At 32.9% G+C, this 21,470-nt stretch overlaps 1 long non-coding RNA gene across 1 annotated transcript; it reads right to left on the reverse strand.

The window, feature by feature from the left end:
• Nucleotides 1-851: 851 nt before the first annotated feature.
• Nucleotides 852-7,230, reverse strand: LOC144370283 (uncharacterized). The gene is made up of 3 exons (XR_013430219.1): nucleotides 6,716-7,230; nucleotides 3,581-3,702; nucleotides 852-936 (listed from the first exon to the last, which is right to left on the reverse strand). It is a non-coding gene; the product is annotated as an uncharacterized LOC144370283 (long non-coding RNA).
• Between the last annotated feature and the right edge of the window lie 14,240 nt (nucleotides 7,231-21,470).

Below are 21,470 nucleotides of genomic sequence, written 5' to 3' on the forward strand. Positions count from 1 at the left end.
ACAAACAACAATAAGTGTGCTCTATATGTGGAATAAGAATTGTAATGCATTCCACTGTCATATATAAATAAAAAATATTATAAAATAAAATAATTTACCAAAAAATACACAGATAAAAATAAATTGCATAAGGGCACCAAAAAATGTAAAATCATTAAAAAAACTTTATAAAGAACAATGTAGAAGGTCTTACTGTGCCTGATTTCACAGCATATACTGTAAGAGCAATCAAGACTGTGTGGAAAATGAGAAAAGTGACACATAGATCAATAGAACATTGAACCCTAGACAATTCAATAAATATATCAATTGGGTTCCAAATGAAAATATAAATAAATAGTAATTATATCATATATTATACACAAGAATTTACACAAAATGAATCATATAATAATATATCTTATATAAAAATATAATACCTAAAGCTTTCATTTGCTAGAGAAAATTATCAAAGAAAAATTTTGCAAACTTTAGGTGGTTAGACAGAAAGCAACAGCAATAAATATAACTTAATAATATACATAATTTTTACTTCACCAAAATTTAAAAGTTATTCATCTAAAGATACCAGTAAGAAAATGAAATGGCAAAATACAAAATAAAGGAAAATATTCACAAAACATAAATTAGAAATAAATTGAAAGAACACTTAAAATTAAATAATAAGGGTAACTGATGGGATACAGCAATCTGTATACGGGGTAAAGTTGGGAGTTCATAACCCGCTTGAATCAAACTGTGAAATATGATGTATTAAGAACTATGTAATGTTTTGAACGACCAACAATAAAAAAAATAAAATAAAATAAATAAAAAGATACAATACAAATTTTCAAAAATAGGCAAAAGAGTTTAATACTTACAAGAGTATATAAATGGCTTGTGGAGATAATGTAGTCTTCATCATCATGTCTTTAGGGACATGAATCCAAATCACTTTGAGATACCATTTCATACCCAGAAGAATGTGAAAAATAAAAACAAACAATTAAACAAACAGGAAATTGAAGAGCCAGTGGGATCCTATCACATAGTTTATAGGATTGTCAAATGCCACACAGACTTCTTACAAATGTTCATCACAGCTCTATTTTAAATAAAAACTATAAATAATCCAATGTCCAACAATATATGAACAAATAAACATGTAGTGATATAGTTATTGAACGAAACAGCAGTTAACATATAAATGTGGAAAAAGTTCAAACCATTATGGTAAGTGAAAGAAGCCAGGCTAAAAAAATATATATATATATAAAATATATATATCAAACGAACAGGCCAAAGGCAAGATAAAACAGAAGTCAGGGGAGTACATGTTTTATAAATATATTTGTATAAAATTCCAGAGAATAAATGTTTCAGCTCATTCAGACTGCTTTAACAGAACTCCATGATCAGTCTGGTTTATAAACAGTAGAAATTTATTTCTCTCAATTCTGAAGGCTGGGAAGTCCAAGATCAAGGTACTGGCAGAACAGGAGTCTAGTGACCTCTGATAGATAGATAGATAGATAGATAGATAGATAGATAGATAGATAGATAGATATAGATAGATAGACAGATAATACATATGGAAGACAGAGGCTTTGCTGTGTCTTCACATAGTGAAGGGGCCAAAGAGCTTTCTTGGCACCAATTCCACTAATCAGGTCTCTGCCCTCAGGTTCTAATGATCTCCCCAAATACTCTACCTCCTAATACTATCACCTTGGGGCTTAGGATTTAAACATATAATTGTAGGTGAACATGAACATTCAGATCATAGAAACAAACTAATTTATAGTGACAGAAAGCAGATCAGATATGGGAGTACAAGAGGCACTAATTATGAAGGGGCGTGAGAAGAGTAGAGAAATGGAAATGTTTTGTATTCTAACTGGGGTGATAGTTTCTCAGGTGTGCATGCATATGTTAAAAGTGATAAAACTGTAGACTTTTGGTATGTGAAGTTTAGTGACCTTCAACTACATAAATAAATAAGAGAGAAATTACATTTATTTTGTGGTAGTGGTTAATAGTGAAGAAGATATTTCTAGGAAAAATTGCCTAAATCTGATTTATTAAGGCTGATTTTTCCTATAACTTGTATCTCAGAACAACTATTCCTAAAAATTACAGCATATTGAATAATTTTATGCCTCTTTACAAGATTGGGAAGATAACTTACAAAATTGAAGGAGTAACTTTTACCAGATTCTCAATAGAATTTCACAAATGCATCCATATTTAAGCTCGTTTTATTGCTTTTCTAGTAAAAAGAACTAGTAATATTTTCAGCATTATAGGAATGATGCTATTTTTTTAATCCCTATTGTTTTCCAAAATTATTAAAAGCAACTGAATTGTATAATTCACATTGGTGAAGAGGAAAATACTTTTTGTCAACATATCTTTTATCTGACTGAGAAATTAGGAAATTATTCTGGAAAGATAGATTCAGTGAAATTTTAAGGGCTTTCAACACATGTCATGGTATAGTTCATGTTTTACCACTGAAAGTTTTGAACAGAACAATAACTTGACCTGGGCTTTTCTTTGAGAAGATTGATCTGGCAGTGGCTTGTGAGGGGATTGTTCTTCATAGAACATTCCTGATGGAATAATAAGTTAAGTGCCAAATTGTCAGGGTCAAACTAGTTAGAAGTCTGTTATGGTTTGGATATAAATTGTTCTCCCAGAGCTCCCATGTTAATGTTCAGAGGTGATACATGAGAGCTGTAACCTGATCAGTCCATCCTAGTTTGAATGGACTGGGTGGTATCTGCAGGCACATGGGGCATGACAGGAGGAGATGTATCACTGGGGGCATGCCTGGAAAGGTTCTTCTTCCTTTCGCCCCTTTCTCCCTTCCCACTCTCTGCTTTCTGACTGCCATGGAATGGAGCAGTGTTCCTTTAACACACCCTTCTTTCATGATGATCTGTCTCACCTTGGACCTAAAACAATGGATCTGACTGAACATGAATTAAATCTTTGAAACCATGAACCAAAGTAAAAATTTTCTCCCCCAAGTTGTTCTTGTTGGATATTTTGGTCACAGCAATGAAAAGCTGACCAACAGCAAAAGAGCAGTAATAATAATTATATTTAAATTTGGCAGGGTTTATTTAGAGAGGTTAAAACAATGTTACAATGTTGATTATGGGGCAAAATGCAAAGTAAAAAAAATATAGAAAATTAACATTATTTTCCATGTCTGAGAGAAGAGTGTCTCCTTTATAGAAATCAAGAGAAAATTCAACCAATCATATTGGTTGAAAGAGTGCAGTCTTAAGTATTCCAGTGTTCAGATTAAGGTTCATTTAGAGAGTCCAAAGATTTTTTTAAGAGAATGTGAGTAGCATTTGTCATTTGGTGGCTGCCCAGTATCTAAATTCCCTCTGTATAAAAGGAAAGGACACTTTTGTTTTACACAAAAATTCTACACAAAAATTCAAATACTGGTTCTCGCATACTCCTTGACTCTACACCTCAGAGACTTCTTTTAAATTTGAACAAACAAATGTTCCTGCTTAGGGAAGTAGTCTGAAGGAGACATCACAAAGAAGCTAGGAGAGCTAAAGTCTCATGCCCCTACCAGTATCCAGTGTCTTTGCTCACTGGTGGAAGAGATAGCGTGCACCCAAGTGTGGCTTGATCACTGGCACCATGGAAAACTCACTGGTCTTATGGATAATCTTGAAAATTTTTCCTTTGTTCCTGAATGAAATTAAGAAAAGAAAAATCATATTGAGACATTATTCGTTCAATATAAATTGTATTCATTTAAACTACATAAATTCAGTAATTTTTTAATATATTTACAGGTGGCCACTGTCACCATAATTTAATTTTAAAGCAGTTTCATCACCCAGATAGTAACTTTGTGTCTATTAGCAGTCAACTCTGACATCCCTACAAGCAACTGGTAATTTTCTTTCTGTATCTACCGATTTGTCTATTCTGGACACTCACAAAATAAGGTGCTGCTTGATTCTTTGGAAGTAGCTTATTTCACTTAGCATGGTGTTTTCAAGGTTCATCCATGTAGGAGCATATATTAATATACTGCTTCTTTTTATTGCTGAATATTATATGATAATATTCTTTCAATTGTTATTGGACATTTGGGTTGTTTTAACCTTTTGGTTATTATAAATAATGCTATAATTTATGAACACTCATATGTATATTTTGATGTGTTCACATTTCCCTTGCTCTTGGCTATGTAGGAGTGGAATTGTTGGGTATACATGGTAACTCCAGGTTGAACATTTTTTTTTTTTATTGTTTGGCTTAATAGATTGTACTTCCCTCTAGATTCATAAAAGTATAATTGACAAAAATATTTATGATGTACAATATGTTTATAGTAGATATATTTAAAATGATTAAACCCAGTTAATTAACATATCTATCAACTCGCACACTTATTTTTTTGTGGTGATAACATCTAAGATATAATCTCAGCGATTTTCAAGTTTACATTATTGTTGATTATTAACATTATGCTGTACAATAGATCTCCATAATTTACTTGTGTTGTAAAATTAAAGTTCTGTGCCTTTTAACATGCCTATCTCTCTCTCTCACCAGTTCCCAGCCTGGAAACCACTATTCTACTCTCTGCTTCCAAGTTTGACTCTTAGATTTTACTTTTAAGTAAGATCTTGCAGTATATGCATTTCTACACTTGTTTTATTTTGTTTGGTATAATGTCCTTCAGATTTGTCCATGCTGACACAAATGACAATATTTTCTTCTTTTGTCGGACTGACTAGTATTCCATTGCATATTTTCAACACTTTTTTCTTTATTCATCCATCAAAGGACACTTAGGAACTCTAAGGCTGTTTTCCAAATAGCTACATCATTTTACATTCTCAGCAGTGATGTATGAACATTCCATTTTCTCCACATTCTTACCAGCACATTTTATAACGTCTTTTTTATTATAGCCATCCCAATGAGTATTGAAGAGATTTTTTTGTAGTTTTGCTTACCTTTCTGATGACAATGATATGGAGACTCTTATTTGTGATTATTGGCCATTTGTATATATTCCTTAGAGAAATGTCTTTTCACATTATTTGACAATTTTTAAAAATTAAGCTTTTTATTATTGAGTTCTAAGAGTTTTTCCTGCTTAACGTTTGAATTATGTTATTAGTCTTCTCATCAATTCTTTGTGTGACCTGGTGTTCTTCCAAGAAATTACTTCTCTGCTTAATTTGAGCATAACTGTTACCTGCTACTTGCAAACAAGAAACAGAAATGAACAATTTTTTTCCCCAAACAAAATGAAGATTTGGCTTAATAAAAATATATGAGATGAGTGAGCATATATAAAATTTAAAGGAATAACAAATGAGTGACAAGTGGGGGAACAAATAATGATTGTGTATTTTTAAAATTTGCTTTGATGGTGAGGGAAAGAGAGAAATAAAGACAGTAACTTGAAGCCTTAGGAAGCTTATTTATTCAAAGAAAAAAAAATTGAAGAGAAGAAGATATAGAATATGGATGTATGGGAGTAGGTAAATAGTGAAGAGGATAAATTATGTTTTGAAAGAAAGGAGGAGGAATCACTTTCCTTAGAGAAAACAAAAAGTAGTAATAATGACTTAGTGGAGGAGACTAAAGAGGCTGTGAGGCAGAGACAGGACATTCTAAAAGGGCCTTCGTTCAGCAGGCGTCTGTGACATTCTGGAGAAGCAGAAGTAATGTTAAGCTAGGACCAGGATCATGTTTAATGGGAATGTCCAGGGAATGAGAGGAACAGCCCAGGTGGAACAAGGTAAAGAATCAAAGAGAGTTAAGCTGATTAGCATTTCCCACAAAGATGACATGTTAGTTGCAGTGATGGTGAGCTCATTTTTATTCTTCCATGCAATTCTATGAATTCCGCTTTTCTTTCTCTCTCTGCCTCACTTAATAAAAATGCATCATAAGGGAATAAAGGCTTCAACAAACACTCAAACACATGGAGTGTTAAATATATATGAATCACTGCCCTGGCTTGTTCTTTTGAAGTTGTTCCTTTGTGTGCTTTTCTTTTTCTTATTTTATGGTATCCTCTGCAGAATCTAAGCACTATGATGCAAACTGAAGTATTTCCCTTCTTTGGTATTGAAATGTAGTTCTCTAAAATGCCCAATGTAATCTTAAATTTTAAAAAATCTATCAAATCTCTGAATTAAGCAAGCCTAAAGTGACTTCCATAAGCAATTTATAGGATTCTTCTGTATCTTTCAAAATAGATATCTCACTTGACCCCTTAATCATTGATGAATTGTTCTAGTATTATACTAAAAGAATCTTTTTCTTACAATGTTGATCAAACAAAAAACCCTTGTAAACAAAGGTCAAGTTATTGATTTTTCTTTTCCATACTCTATTTGCCTATTTCTTTTTTATTTTGGCATAATAAAATTCACATAGGAAAGGTCTAAAATGATATGGTAAGTTAGAGATAGTGATCCTAAAATCCTGCATTTAAATCACAATAGTGATACTTATACTAATGAATAGAAGACATACCATTTAATCATCCTTGTAAAATTCCTCTGCCTGCCTTATTAGTGGGCCCTCTCTTGTTTCTGTTTTCATCCGTTTATTTTAGTGTATGAAATTAAAGCCATGCATATAAATAAAAATTTCCTGGATAGACAAAAGCTGCATAAGCTCTAAAAGATGTAGATCAGGACAGTTCTGAAAGTGAAAAAAATACTACCTTTTCACATTTCTGTGAAGTTGGGGAGTTTATATCCTACTGAACTCTTCAGCTGAAGTAGCACTCCAGGGGATTTCAAATCAGTTCAAAGTTATATGGTAAAGAGAAAAGAAAAAGAGAAATGAGTGAAATTCCTTCAGTTCCATTTCATTGTTTAGCATTTCAAAGGTTCCTTCTATTCTCTTGATTAAAGCCTTGGTTTCATTGGGTTTGTGGATTTGTCTGAAGCCAAGAATGTGTCCAAATTCACAGCAAGCATTTATATATCCAAAATTAAATCAAGAAGCTTAATTGAGAAATCTCCTGCCAATTGAAAACCAACTTAAAGTCTATTCAAATTTAGAGATAATCTATAAATAACCAGTCACATTTTAACTGGCACATGGAGATGAGTAGCCCCCAAAGGTTCTGAGAATTTGTAAACTTGGCAGTTCTCACTCAGGCCCAAGTTATTTGACCTTCAGTAATCATTTTTTCCTTTTGGATCTTCACATCATGTACTCTAAAATAAGATGGAAAACGTAATAAAATTTGATATTTTTTGAAGATTCTGTTTTACTCCTCTAAAGATATTTTAAAACATACACTTCTTTATTTATATGAAATATAGCATTTACTAAGTATCATCTATACTAGGTACATATAATGATAATATGTAATGTTTATTATGTGCATGTGGTTGTAGTGATATACAAAAGTATATTTATATGCATATACATATATACACATAATATTTCCTATTTTTATAACTACACACAGCATATAGTCATTTTACCAGAAAATAGTAATGTTCTATAATTTACAAATTTTATTCTTATATCTGACAAAGAATTATCACTGTCTTTATATAAAGAAACAGTTTTTCCACACTGTAATTCTTTATGGTAAGTCATTTAAACTGAACTCTTTTGCTTACTACTATGCTTTTTTTTTTTCTTAATAGGCACTAAAATTTACTTCCCATTATTATATGAAGTTCCATTTGCACACTGTAACATACACAATTAAAATCTCCCCAAATTCTAATTTGTCAAAGAGCCGGAAAGTATTTCCACTTTTCATCATTTTTCTATTCTTCACCTAGATAAGAATTTTAGACAGAAGTTGAGCAGTGTGCATACTGCAAAGCCCCAATCTGGAGATTAGGATAAAATTTAAAACAAAGTATTTAATAGAATAGTTGCTTTTCTCAATTTCCTATTCTTTAACACTGAGTGAATATTTATTCTAATATTATTTACTATTGGTCACATATGATAAAACTGATCTTAAGAAAAATCAGAATTAGTGGGGCTGGGATGTGGCTCAGGCTTAGAATGCTCGCCTAGCACGTGCAAGGCCCTGGGTTCGACCCTCAACACGGCATAAAATAATAAAATACATAAAATAAAGTTTAATAAAAAAAATTTAATAAAAGAAAAATCGGAATGAGGTTAGCCCATGAAATATTTTAAGGAACTCTAAAGGTGCCTAGCCAAGTATCTTTCTACCATATTACAATAATTTCATTCATATTTTATTTTGTACCAGTAAACATTCAAAATTAGTCCATACATTAGTTAGTAGTTTCTATTCAAAAGGAAATAACATGTGTTAAGATTTATTATTTATGTCAACTTAATGTAAATGACACTGCTGCATTCTTCTAGAATGTCAACTAGTTATAGTTCAATTTTTTCATCCCCCCCAATTTTTAAATTTTTCCTTGTGGGACCTTAGATATTTCAGAATGTGACTCGGGGAGCTCATATCTCTACTTATATTTTCTTCTAATATTTGCTTGAGGCATTAATAAAATCTGAACTAAATGATGAAGCATACATTTGAAATCTAATGCATATTGCTAATGAAGGAAGAATAAAACATCCAGGCAAGAGATATGCAATGGAGGGACTGGAGAAGAAATAATACCATAAAATTGCTCAATAGAATAATTTACAGAACAATGAGGAAATGGAGAAAGGGTACTGGAAACAATCTTGGACATGCAATTCATACTTTATAAATTTTCTTATTTTTTATTTATATCTGACAAGTTATCAAATAATATTTCTGTGTCACTCTCCAGATTAAAGTTATGCTCACTACAGTGCAAGAATGACTTCTAGTTTTTATTACAAAAACATATAACTTGCAAATTAGGAAAACCACTCCACTATCACAAACTGACCCTTTAAAATTAGCATGGAGATGGGCAATAATCCAGCACACCTTTTAGTTAGCCAAAAGTTTAACTCAGTTACTCTGAATGCTAAGAATATTTCACTGAGTCCTACTGAAATATAGAATTAACTATGACAGTGACTAAATTACTGTCAATGTCATCACAGCAATTTGTATTGTGCTTTTACTTATCTAGTGGGAAAATAAGAATAGAAAGTACTTTAAAATTATTTATGCTCTAAATTCATGATGGATTTATTCAGGAGTGTTTGTTGAATATTTAATATTGATTGCAAGAAGGGCAAATTTGAATCAAGCAACAAAAATGAGAAAGATTTTTGTTTGTTTCCACCAAGAAATTTTTAAACCATGGACAGAAATAAACAACAAGTAATCTTAATGTGCTACATGATTTATATTATCATTATTTCCTCTAAATTTTGGAGTAAAAAAGATAGCAGCCTTTAATTAATTAATGATAACATGGTAAGTACTAAAAATCATGGCTCATTTGATCAGATTCCAGTTTGTTCACGATTTCAAGATCATGATTATAGGTTGTGTATTGGTGTCACATCTGGAAAATTGATTTGAATATCTAAATGTGGAGGGAATGAGGAATTCTATATTTTATAAAGCAAAGAGAGGATGTGATACCTAGGTTTTTGCTTTGGGTTTTTAACTTTTCAATTAGTCATTAAGTCATTAAGAGGTGAGTATCTTATATTCAATAGCATGAATAATAATAAGGTAATATATAGTTTGGGATAATTCTGTCTACTGGAAATATGTGACAATGCCTGCATACATTTTTAATTTTTACAACTGGGAAATATTACAGCCATCTAATGAGTTAAGACCAGTGGTGATAATAAACATCCTACAAATCACAGGATATACTTGAATAACAAAAAATTATCTTTTCATATTTACCTGAATTAACATTTTCTATTTGAAATGTATACTGCTCTAGCTTAAGACCAAATTTTAAGAAACTCATGAGAGTATATTAATTGTGCTTCTGTTGAGAAAATCTGTGCTAGTTAAATTTAGCACTAAGCCTAGTTTTTCATTTGTGATATGATTAATTTAACTAGCAATGTACTTGAAATTGTAAACCTATTATATGGTTAAGTCCAAGGGTGGGGAGAGAAAAAGAAAGAAAAGTTTTCTCTAGGGTAAGAAATTTTCCATTTATATTAATAATATTGTACCTCAAAGAGAAAATTCTTCATGGGAAGTTTCCTATAATCAGTAAAGTGGGGGGAAAAGTAAAATATCCTGCATTTGTGCACATCTATAATCCCAGCAACTTGGGAGGCTGAAGCAAGAAGACCATAAGTTCTAGGCCAGCCTTAACAATTTAGTGAGACTCTAAGAAACTTAGCAAGGTCCTGGCTCAAAATAAAAAATATAAATAAATAAATAAATAAATAAATAAATAAATAAATAAGATCTGGGATGTAGCTCAGTGGTAGAACATCCCTTGGTTCAATCCACAGTACTCAAAACGAAAAAAACAAAAACCTTAAGGCTTGCTTAACAGGTTGTTCTGTGTAAAAGGTGGATATCAGACATGAACTAAAAGCAGATGGTTGCAGCACACACTGTTTTGTGTCCATGCCTAAAGGACCAACGTGAGGGTAGTTTTTGTCATGGTTTGAACTTTGAGCAATGCACCTGGTTGTTCCTATTGCCTAGAAGGAGAAATAGCCAGACATAAAATTCTATAGTGATTCATGAGCTGTGGTCAAATGGTTTTGCTAGATGGCAAGGTACTTGGATGGACTCTGATTGACAAATTGGCTGCAAGGGAAGAGGCATTGAAAAAGAGGTTTCTAAATAGCAAAATAATAGGAAAGCTTTTACAATCTGAAAGACCATCCAAGAGTACGCATGGGAATGGAGGATTTTTGGAATCAAATGAATATATGACCAGTTCTTCAAATGCCAGTCAACCACTTTTCTAGTCTCTCTGGCCATTCTTAAATAAATTTATGAACAAATGTGTCCTATTGTTAGAAATAGATGTATCCATGGGTTAAACAACATGAGCTTAAACTTGACAAGGCCATTTTGACTGTATGCACTACTGACTGCTTAATCTACCAGCATCAGGTTCACTATTGAGTCCTCCCTGTGGCACCATTCCCTGGGGAATCAGCCAACTGCCTTGTGACAGGTTGATTATATTGGACAGCTTTCATTATGGAATGAATATTGCTTTATTCTTGGGATATAGCTTTGCTTTCCATGCATGCAATGCTTTGGCCAAAATGACTGACCATCTGTGGACTTAAAGACTACCCCATTCTCCATTATGGTATTCCATGTAGCATTCAAATGTTCATGCTCATTGAATGCATTGATCTTACCATATCTCCTTTCATCCTGAAGTAGCTGGCTTACCAGAATAATAAAACGCCCTTTTGAAGACTCAATTACAATTCCAGATAGGTGGAGATATCTTATGGGGCAGGGAATATGTATATACTTTAACTCTGCATTCAATGTAGCTAAGATTTGTGGGTCCAGGATTTAAGAGTAGATATGGCCACTGCTATCTACTATCCACCATATCACTATTATCTCTTGTGATTCACTAGCAAAATTGTGCTTTCTTATTCCTATCACCTTAGGCTTTACTAGTCTTGTGGTGTTACTTTCAAAAGAAGAAATGCTTCATCAGGAAAATCTACAATAATTCCACTGAACTGGAAATTAGGACTTCCACCTGGCCATTAGCCTCCTTGTACCTTTGAATCAACAGGCAAAGAAGAGGGTTACTCTGTTCTCAGGTGTGATTGATCCTTATTGACAAGGGAGAATTGTACTACTGCTACACAATGAAGACAAGAAAGACTCTGTTTGGAATACAAGAAATTCCTTATGAAATGCTCTAATGTTAACACAACCTATCATTAAAATAATGAGAAAAGAGCACTTTGGGAGGAATTGATTAAAATATTCATCATCTCAACTGGGATGTTGGCTGAACAATAATGTACACATATCCAAACCTATCAAATTGTGCATTGAAAATTGCTGAATTTTATTTTGTATGATTTTTACCTCAATTTAATAAAAAAAATTCAATCTGACAAAAAATTTCTGTAAATAGTGTCGAAAGATAAAGAACAGATTGGGAGAACATATTTGTAATACATCTACCCAATCAGGAATTTGTGCTGCCACCGTAAAAACAAAAACAGAAGTCTTAAAAGCAAACTTATTTACCTATTTTTTCATTCAACAGTTTTTTAGCATATGTCATACACTACACAAAACCTCTATACTAGAGTTATTTCAGTGTTGCTTTTAAGACTTCTGTTTTTGTTTTTACGGTGGCAGCACAAATTCCTGATTGGGTAGATGTATTACAAATATGTTTCCCAATCCTGTTCTTTATCTTTCGACACTATTACAGTTTTTTCAGATGATTTTTTATTAAAGCTAGTTAAAAAAATTAAACTTCTAGATAATTATGTGATATGGCTCAATGCCATGCCTCATTCAGAGCTTAAGTTTTTTATATTCCTACTCTTTTTCCCCTTTTTTTGATCTATTTTTAACTTACTTGAACTCATATATGTGATAAATAAATCAGAAATAAACAAATGTAATACAATGATAAAATGGCAGTTTCTGATTTGGTTTCATTTAAAGTTCCCAAAATTGACAATATTATACTAAGCAGCCACCCTGATGTCTCTGAATGACATAGATGAGCATTATGCACAAATTGCAAACAATGTATTATAAACAACTGCTGTCATCATTCATAACTCTAACTCTCGTAATAAAAGAATAAAATTGTCAAGGTAAGAAAAGAGGTCTGTGGATCACTTAAAAATGTGCCATATAACGATAAGTTTCCTCAGCACCAAGGAGGGGATTATTTTGAGAAATTATATAAAATGCTTAAGTGTTGGGAGCTGGCGACCGCACCCTGAAAATGGCGCTGGTTTCCTGCTTCTGCTTCTTTAGCAGTTAGAGTTGTTAGAGGTAAACAACTCCTTGTAAGGCTGAGGGGCTGGGCTCTGGCCTGCTTCCGCTGCACTGTACCTATTAGACTTTTCCACGTGGTGCTAGTTCATTGGCGGGGCTGGGTACTTAAGCCAGGGCAGACCGACCGCTAGAGCTTTTTCCTGTTTTCTTATCATGCTTCAAGGGTCCTGAATAAACTGCTGAAAGAAGAATCCTCTGTCATGTTTCCCTTGCTGGCGAGGGGTCGCGACACTTAAGTATTTTTTTCTCTGCATTATGGGGAATGACTATTTTCCCTAACCCCATATCTCATGCCAAGTGAAGAGGTGTTAGGAAATTATTCTAACAGCTTGCTATGTGTCCTAAGGAACCTGACAGGGCAAACAGGCTGGATTTTGTTGGATGTGAGTGAGAATGAAAGGCTTGGACAGGATCACCTGCTTAACAGTAGAGTTCACAGAAGGATACCACTGTCATATTAAGCTACTACCTTAGTGCATGCTCTCCAGCGGTATGTTTTCTATGGATTGAACATGAACTCTGTAGAAGGGAGGAAGTCTTTTTAAAAAACTGCAAAAAAATAAAAAATAATAAAAAAAAACATGCTAGAAGCTAATAAAACTGGGCAGCAGGAAGAGACATAAATGATAGAGAGAACTTTACTTGCTACCACGGTCATATTTTGATGCTGGTGTGCTCTGGCCAGTGTTCAAATACTGAATGCTTTATCATATTGTGCTTTTATAGATTCCCAAGAGTTCCAAGAGACCCTCCCATTGAGAACAACTAAACTACAGAAAATAAGGACAAAGCCATTCCACCTGCCAGTTAGCTGCCTGCCCCCCTCAGCTCTGCACCCCACACCACTCTGCAAGCCTCCCTCCATGTATATTTCAAGACTGATGCATGATGCCCACTTTGGATGGGGTCCTCTCTAAAATTATATCAGACCACCTTTTGGACTCATGCCTTTTATAACCTTTTATATGAAAAATCCAGTTTTGTAGCTACCCCCAGTGAAATCATATAAAATTGTTCTAGCAATGAAAGAAAAGATATCACACATATTATTTTGTTCCTATCTTTTGGACTCTCAGCTGAGACTGAAGCAGAAAGAAATCAATTTTTAAATTATGTTAATAAACAAACAAATCTGAATAAAGTGTCAGTACAAAAGTGACTTAACATCAGAGGGACTATGAAAGAATAAGCAATAAAACATTGATATAGGGGAAAAGGAAATATGGTAATGAAGCATGATTTAATAATTAGAGTTGGGGTACTAAAGGAAATGATGGTAGAATTTTTATATGAATCTATAAGTACCATGAGAATAGAACAGAAGATAATAGTAAAAGTCATTCTCACCCTGCAAAAGTGGGAAAGGAAAATGACCAAGATTTGGTATGAATATTGCCATATATACACCAAGATGGCTTGAAAAACTTCATCACTTACACAATCTCTGCAGAGACACCTCTGCAGAGAGCAGGGAAGAACTCTCAAACAGGTCTGACATGACTTGAGAAAACAGAAGGAAGACTGGTCTGGTTCTTTACTGTCACAAAGTAGGTTGAGTATCACATGCTTGAGTGGAACTTGTGTATTCTAAATCTCCTCAAGGCACCCAAGAAAGAAGCACTCAGGCTTTCTTGTTGGCTTACTTATGTGTGACACATAAGAAGAAGGAGACAGAATGAGGGTTAAAAACTACCAGCAAAGATTTAAAAAGGGCTCAGTTTTCTTACCATAGATATATTTTAATAATTTATAAAAACAAGATAATTCTAAATCCTTACTAAAAGTCAGAAATCCTGAGAGACACAGAGCATGTACTATTCAGACAGAGCAAGATTTTCAACAGAAATTTTATTTGGCAGCCAGGGATCAGTGAGATGAAGCTTTTGAAATGTGGAGGAAAATTATTTTCAAGTTATTAAATCAGCTGTTAGAGAAGAACAAAAGTAATATAGAGACAGTCAAATTAAAAGAATTTATCTTCCATACTGATTTTTTCTTAGGAAACTATCAGCACATGTATTTTTATTAATTAAACAAATAAAAAAATATATATATTTTTTTAGTCCTGAGGGTCAAAACATCCAACTAGAACTTGAAGGAAAAACTGTTCCAAGAAACAAAAAGAAAGACGGAGAGAAGAAAGAAAGGAGAAGAGGAAAAGAAAGGAAGGAAGGAGGAAGAGATGGACAAAGATTGATGTGTATGATCCTTTTCAAGTCATATTGGAATATATAGAAGGAAATAGTGATATTCTAAAAAATTTAAGAAAAGGAAAATCTTTTAAAAATGTGATTATTGCAGACTATTTTACAATAGTGAATACTCCATATAGTCTCACAGCAATATAAATATTGATCATCTATTGACAGATTATAATGCGCTTATAATGGAAAAATGGGAGTGTAGTAAGAGAATTCCAAGTCCTCAGCTAACATATCCATATCACATTGCCAGTACACAGTACAAGTAACATATTAGTATTATATTTATTAATATAAATATAACAAAATATTGATGGTATCACTAAGAAGCCAGAGACAGATATATTACTTTTCATTCTCCCACACACAAAAATTGCAGAGAACTATTCACAAATCAAAATAATCTAGAGGTCTCAAGAGCCACTGAAAATATGTAGCAAAAAAAGTAAAGATCAATTAATTAAAGGAAAGAAAAGAGAGGGCATCAGGATATTCATATAGAAAAGATTGCTAGAGATTGCTATACTTGAAATGTCAGGAGTTTTGCATGAACTAAGAAAGAAGGAAGGCAGAAGCTATCAGTATCATTCTCAACTATGTGACAGAAACCAAAATAATCCTAACTGACTTTCTCTACAGGAGACACAAGTATCTCCTGACTCCTGACTCATAAGGGAACAGAGAGGGAAACATAGCTGTACACCCCTGCCCTTTAAGAAGTAACTGCTCTTCAGTCACTTGAAAGAAGGAGCAACTATCTCTCACAATCTGTCATGTGTCCTGAACTCAGATCTTTGGCACTAATTAGAGTGTCCAAGTTTTAAACACCAGCACTGTAACTGCCTTGGGCTTTCCCATGTCTCGGACCCAAAAGCCATCACCATACGGAACAAGTTTGTAATTGTATTTCAGACTCTGAGCCAAACCTTTACTGTGTCTGTCCATTCTCTGGGCTCCTGTTCAGCCCAACTTCAGAGTCACTCTAACTCTGTGCTTACCTATGATCTTAGTCTCGCGTACACAGGCTGTTTCATAAGCATTGGTATCCTCCTTCCTATGATGAATACAGCAGAAATGATGCCAACACCCCAGGCAAGAGTTACCTCTGCAGCCCTGAATCCCAGAGATGTAGACCTTCCATTCATTCCCAAGCTCAAAATTCAGCTCTGTGCCTGCTTCACAAGCACCATTCATTAGACACCAGTGCCACTGCCAAAAATCCATTTGCCAGACCCAGTTTCAAGAGGAATCCCCTCAACCACAACATCTCTGGTAAGAGAAAAATGGATTAAAAGGATTTTAGTGGGCATCACCACTGAAGAGCCCAGTAATAATCACTACTACTGTAGATATTCATAGCATTATTCAGTGAATAGCTTTATAATGTTTGTTGTTACTCAACAACTCAGCTTATGGAGCTGCACGGAAACCGAAAAACTGGTACCTTTACTAGGGACAAAACAATTACAATTCATTGAGCAAGTGCCCCTTCCCTACTGCAATAGGGGAAAAGTCTTTGTACAATAAAAAGAGAGGTAAATGCTTCACCAAATTGATATCAGTGTGAAACAATAAAAGACATAAAAACAAGGAATTATAGTACCAAAAAAAAGGAACATAATCTCTCAGTATCTACATCGACCCCTTCAAATGGAAATATATGAACTACTTAACAAAGAATTCAAATAATTGTTTTAAGCTCGATGAAATTCATATGAAATTCATAAATATAGAGAAACAATGTAATGAAATCAGGAAAACAACTAAGAAGTGAAAAATTTAATAGAGATTGAAATTACTATGAAATCTAAAAGTAATTCTAAAGATGAAAAATATAATGAACAATATGAAAAATATAAGAGAAAACACTAATAGAATATTTTTCAAGCAGAAGAACCTGTAAATGTGAAGATTGTTTGAAAAAATATTATCAGAGTACAAAAAAGCATAAAAAGGAATGAATGCTTATAATATTTATGGAACAGAATCAAAAGAGAAAATATTCCCATTTCAAAGACCAGTTTCATTATGAGGTATTTAACAATATTGAATCCATTCTGATTTGGTTGGTTCTATTTGGGTGTAGTGCAGGAAATCAATCATAAACATTTTAACATAAACTTTTTAAACATATAATATATTCAAAGTGCTGAAGGGGGGAAAATAAAACCTGCAACTAAGATTACTATACTTGGCACAGGTGTTGCTCAGAAATGGAAAGAGAAAGATTTTTCAGGAACAATAGAAGCTGAGAGAGCTTATCACTCTCAAACCTATCCATACAAAATGCTTTTGGTTAAATTTCCAGCACTGAAAAAATAAATAAAATAAAATAAATAAAATGCAAAATGCACTTCTTCATCCTGAAAGAAAAGCATGTTAATTATTAGCACAAAACATATGAAAACATAAAAGAGTATATAACTCACTGGTAAAAGTTAGAAAAAGTTAAACACAGAAATTTTAATGCTATACTGATAGTATAAATCATTTATATCTTTAATAAAAGTTGAAAAGCAAAACTGTAATAAATAAAAATAGCTGCATTACTTTATTAAGAGAAATATATAATGATGTAAACTGTGACATCAAAAAATAGTGGGCTGGAATAAAAAGTGTAGTTATTTTATGCAATCAAAATTGAAGTGCTATTAGTTTTAAGATGCCTTGTTATAACTATAAAATGTTTTACATAAGCCTATGGTAACCAAAAATAAAAAACTACAGTAGAAAGAAAGAAAGGACCTGTAATACAATCAGAGAACAATTAACAAAACAGCAATATTGTTTTTACTTATCAATTGCTTGAAATATAAATTAATTCAATTCTCTAATCAGAAGACATAGAGTTGCTGAATGGATAAAACAAAATACGGCCTAAGTATTTGCTGCAGTCTGGCTGAGCAAAATAACCGGGGGTGGGGAGGGGGTGGGGGTGGGGTGACAAGCAACTTGTGAAGTTTGATACAGCAGGAGCCACTTTATTATGGGACAGAGAAGTATATATACCCAACTAATTACACACAGCTTAACTTAATTAACATAAACTAGATACAGCAGTCAACCAATAAGGAATCCTCATCATCTTAATGATTACACACAGCTTAACTTAACTGACATAATCTAGACACAGTAGTCAGTCATTAAGAAATCTCCATCATCTTAATGGCTCGCTGGTGTTACTTCTCAAATCACTCCTCTTGGCAAAGTGCCAGGTGCCATCTTGACTTGTCTGTGGACCTCATCAGGCATGCAGGCTAAAATTGAAGAGATGGAAAGAGACATTTCATGAAAATAAAACTGAAAGAATACTGGAGTAGCTATAAATCTACACATTGCTTAACAACACTGTGCATTCTTGGAAACGTAATGACATTTCATCATTGGGCAAACATAGTATAGTGTACTTATACAAACGTGGGTGGCATAGTCAATCACATGACCTGGTCTTATTATGCAATCAAGAGGCATGAACAACACAGAATATATGAGTTTCCTGCTAAAAGAGCGTACTACAGGGATACTGCTACATCGATGTTCATAGCAGCACAATTCACAATGACTAGACTGTGGAACCAACCCAGATGCCCTTCAACAGATGAATGGATAAAAAAAAATGTGGCATTATACACAATGGAATACTACGCAGCACTAAAAAATGACAAAATCATGGAATTTGCAGGGAAATGGATGGCATTAGAGCAGATTATGCTAAGTGAAGCTATCCAATCCCTAAAAAACAAATGCCAAATGTCTTCTTTGATATAATGAGAGCAACTAAGAACAGAGCAGGGAGGAAGAGCAGGAGGAAAAGATTAACATTAAACAGAGACATGAGGTTAGAGGGAAAGGGAGAGAAAAGGGAAATTGCATAGAAATTGAAATTGTTATACAAAATTACATATAAGAGGTTGTGAGGGGAATGGGAAAAAAACAAGGAGAGAAATGAATTACAGTAGATGAGGTAGAGAGAGAAGATGGGAGGGGAGGGGAGAGGGGATAGTAGAGGATAGGAAATGTAGCAGAATACAACAGTTACTAATATGGCATTATGTAAAAATGTGGATGTGTAACTGATGTGATTCTGCAATCTGTATTTGGGGTAAAAATGGGAGTTCATAACCCACTTGAATCTAATGTATGAAATATGACATGTCAAGAGCTTTGTAATGTTTTGAACAATCAATAAAAAAATTTAAAAAAAATAACATGATATAAAGTTTTTCAGTAAAGATTTTTTTTATAAATAAAGGTTGTATACTCTAAAACATAACAAAACACATAATAACATAAAAACCAATAGCTAGGTCATTTATTGTCATTACCAAGTATCATGTAGTGTATATACTTATATGTGCTACATATATTGTATGTATATATACATGTACTGTATATGCTTATGGTGCAGACACATCTACAGTGCAGTAGGTGTGTTTGCACCAACATCACTATAAGCACATGAGTAATGCATTGTTTTATGATATCACTATGTAATAGGAAAATTTTATCTCCATTATAATCTCATTGGACCACTTTCATATATGCAGTGTCGAATATAATTGACTGAGATGTCATTCTGTGGTACGTGACTGTGCTTAAATCAGAAAAGACTTTAAGTCAAAAACTGTAAAATGAGACAAATAAGGCCATTATATAATGATAAAGGAGATGATTCAGCAAGAGGATATAACAATTATAAAATTATGTGTCCCCAAAGTTGAAGTAACTGAATATATAAAGCAAAATTATAAATCTAAAGGAAAAAAAAAAAAGAGACTGCAATACCATAAAAGTAGGAGACTTCAGTATTTTCTTTCAGTAATAGATGGATGATCCAGACACAAAACCAATAGGGAAACATAAGACTTCAAACTACACTTTAGACTAATGGAACTCTCAGACATACATAGAGCATTTAATAACCATCAGACATACACAGAGTAGAACATACACTCTTCTTAACTACACTGGAATCATTCTCCAGTGCAGATCGTATGTTAGGCCACAATATAAGCCCCAATGAATGAGTAAGGAGACCTGACTCAGAAGTAAAATCTCTGATCAAAGAAGAGCCCAGTACCTGATGGTTTACTGCTGAAATCTAACAATCATTAAAAAAAAAAAAAACTGAAAATTAAAAAAAAAAAAAAAAAACACCTAATACCACTTTTTTTTTTTTTTCTCAAACTCATTCAAAAGACTGGAAGACTGGATTCTTATAAACTACCTTTTCTGAACACAATGGTATAAAACTAGAAATCAGTAATGGAGGAATTTCACAAATAAATGGAAATTAAAAATAATATTCTCCAAAACATCTAATGGGTCAATGAAGAAATTAAAAGGAAAACTAATTAATATCTTGAGACTAATGAAAATAGAAGCCATATACTAAAACATATGAAATATAACAAAATCATTCCTAAAATGGATATTTATAAGAATAAAGATCTACATCAAAAAAGATAAGACTTCAAATAATCACCTGAATATTACACTTCAATAAACAGGAAAAGAAGAACAAATTAAATTCAGAATGGGTAGAAGGTAGAAAATAAGATCAAAATAGAAAAAAGAATGAAATAAATATTAGAGTAATAATAAAAAATCAATGAAACTAAGTATTTTTTTCCAAAAGGTGAACAAAATCAATAAAACTTTAGATAGATCAACTAAGAAAAGAGACAGGACTCAAATTATTACAACTAATACCACCAAAATACAAGGGTCCATATTATGAACAATTATATGACCCCCCACAAATAGATAACCTAGAAGAAATAGATAAATCCCTAGAAATCACATTCTTAGAAATCAAGACCAAATCATGAAACAATGAAAAAGGCTGAACAAAATTAATGAGTAAGGAGATCTGACTCAGAAGTAAAATCCCTGATCAAAGAAGAGTCCAGTACCTGATGGTTTTCTGCAGAAATCTAACAATCATTTAAAAAAATAAAAAACACCTAATACCATTTTTTTCTCAAACTCATTCAAAAAATTAAAGAGGGAAATGTTCAAATTCATTTTGCAAAGCTAGTATTACCCTAATACCAAAGTTAAAGACAAAAAAAAAAAAAAAAAAGAAAGAAAAGAAAGAAAATTACAGGCCCACATTCCTGGTGAACACAGATACAAATACCCTCAACAAAACACTAGCAAAATGAATTTAACTACACATAGTCAGCATTATTCATCATGATCAAGTGGTGCTTATCCAGGAAATTCAAGGATCTTTAAAAATCCATAAATATGATAGGATACACCACATTAAAAGATGAAGGAAAAGAAAACATGATCATCTCAATAGATATAGAAAGGGCATTTGAAAAATTTTCAACATTGTTTTATAATTTTAAAAAAATTCTAAATAAATTAGGAAT

This window comes from Ictidomys tridecemlineatus, chromosome 2 (genome assembly GCF_052094955.1).
Source record: "Ictidomys tridecemlineatus isolate mIctTri1 chromosome 2, mIctTri1.hap1, whole genome shotgun sequence".
Classification (NCBI taxonomy): domain Eukaryota; kingdom Metazoa; phylum Chordata; class Mammalia; order Rodentia; family Sciuridae; genus Ictidomys; species Ictidomys tridecemlineatus.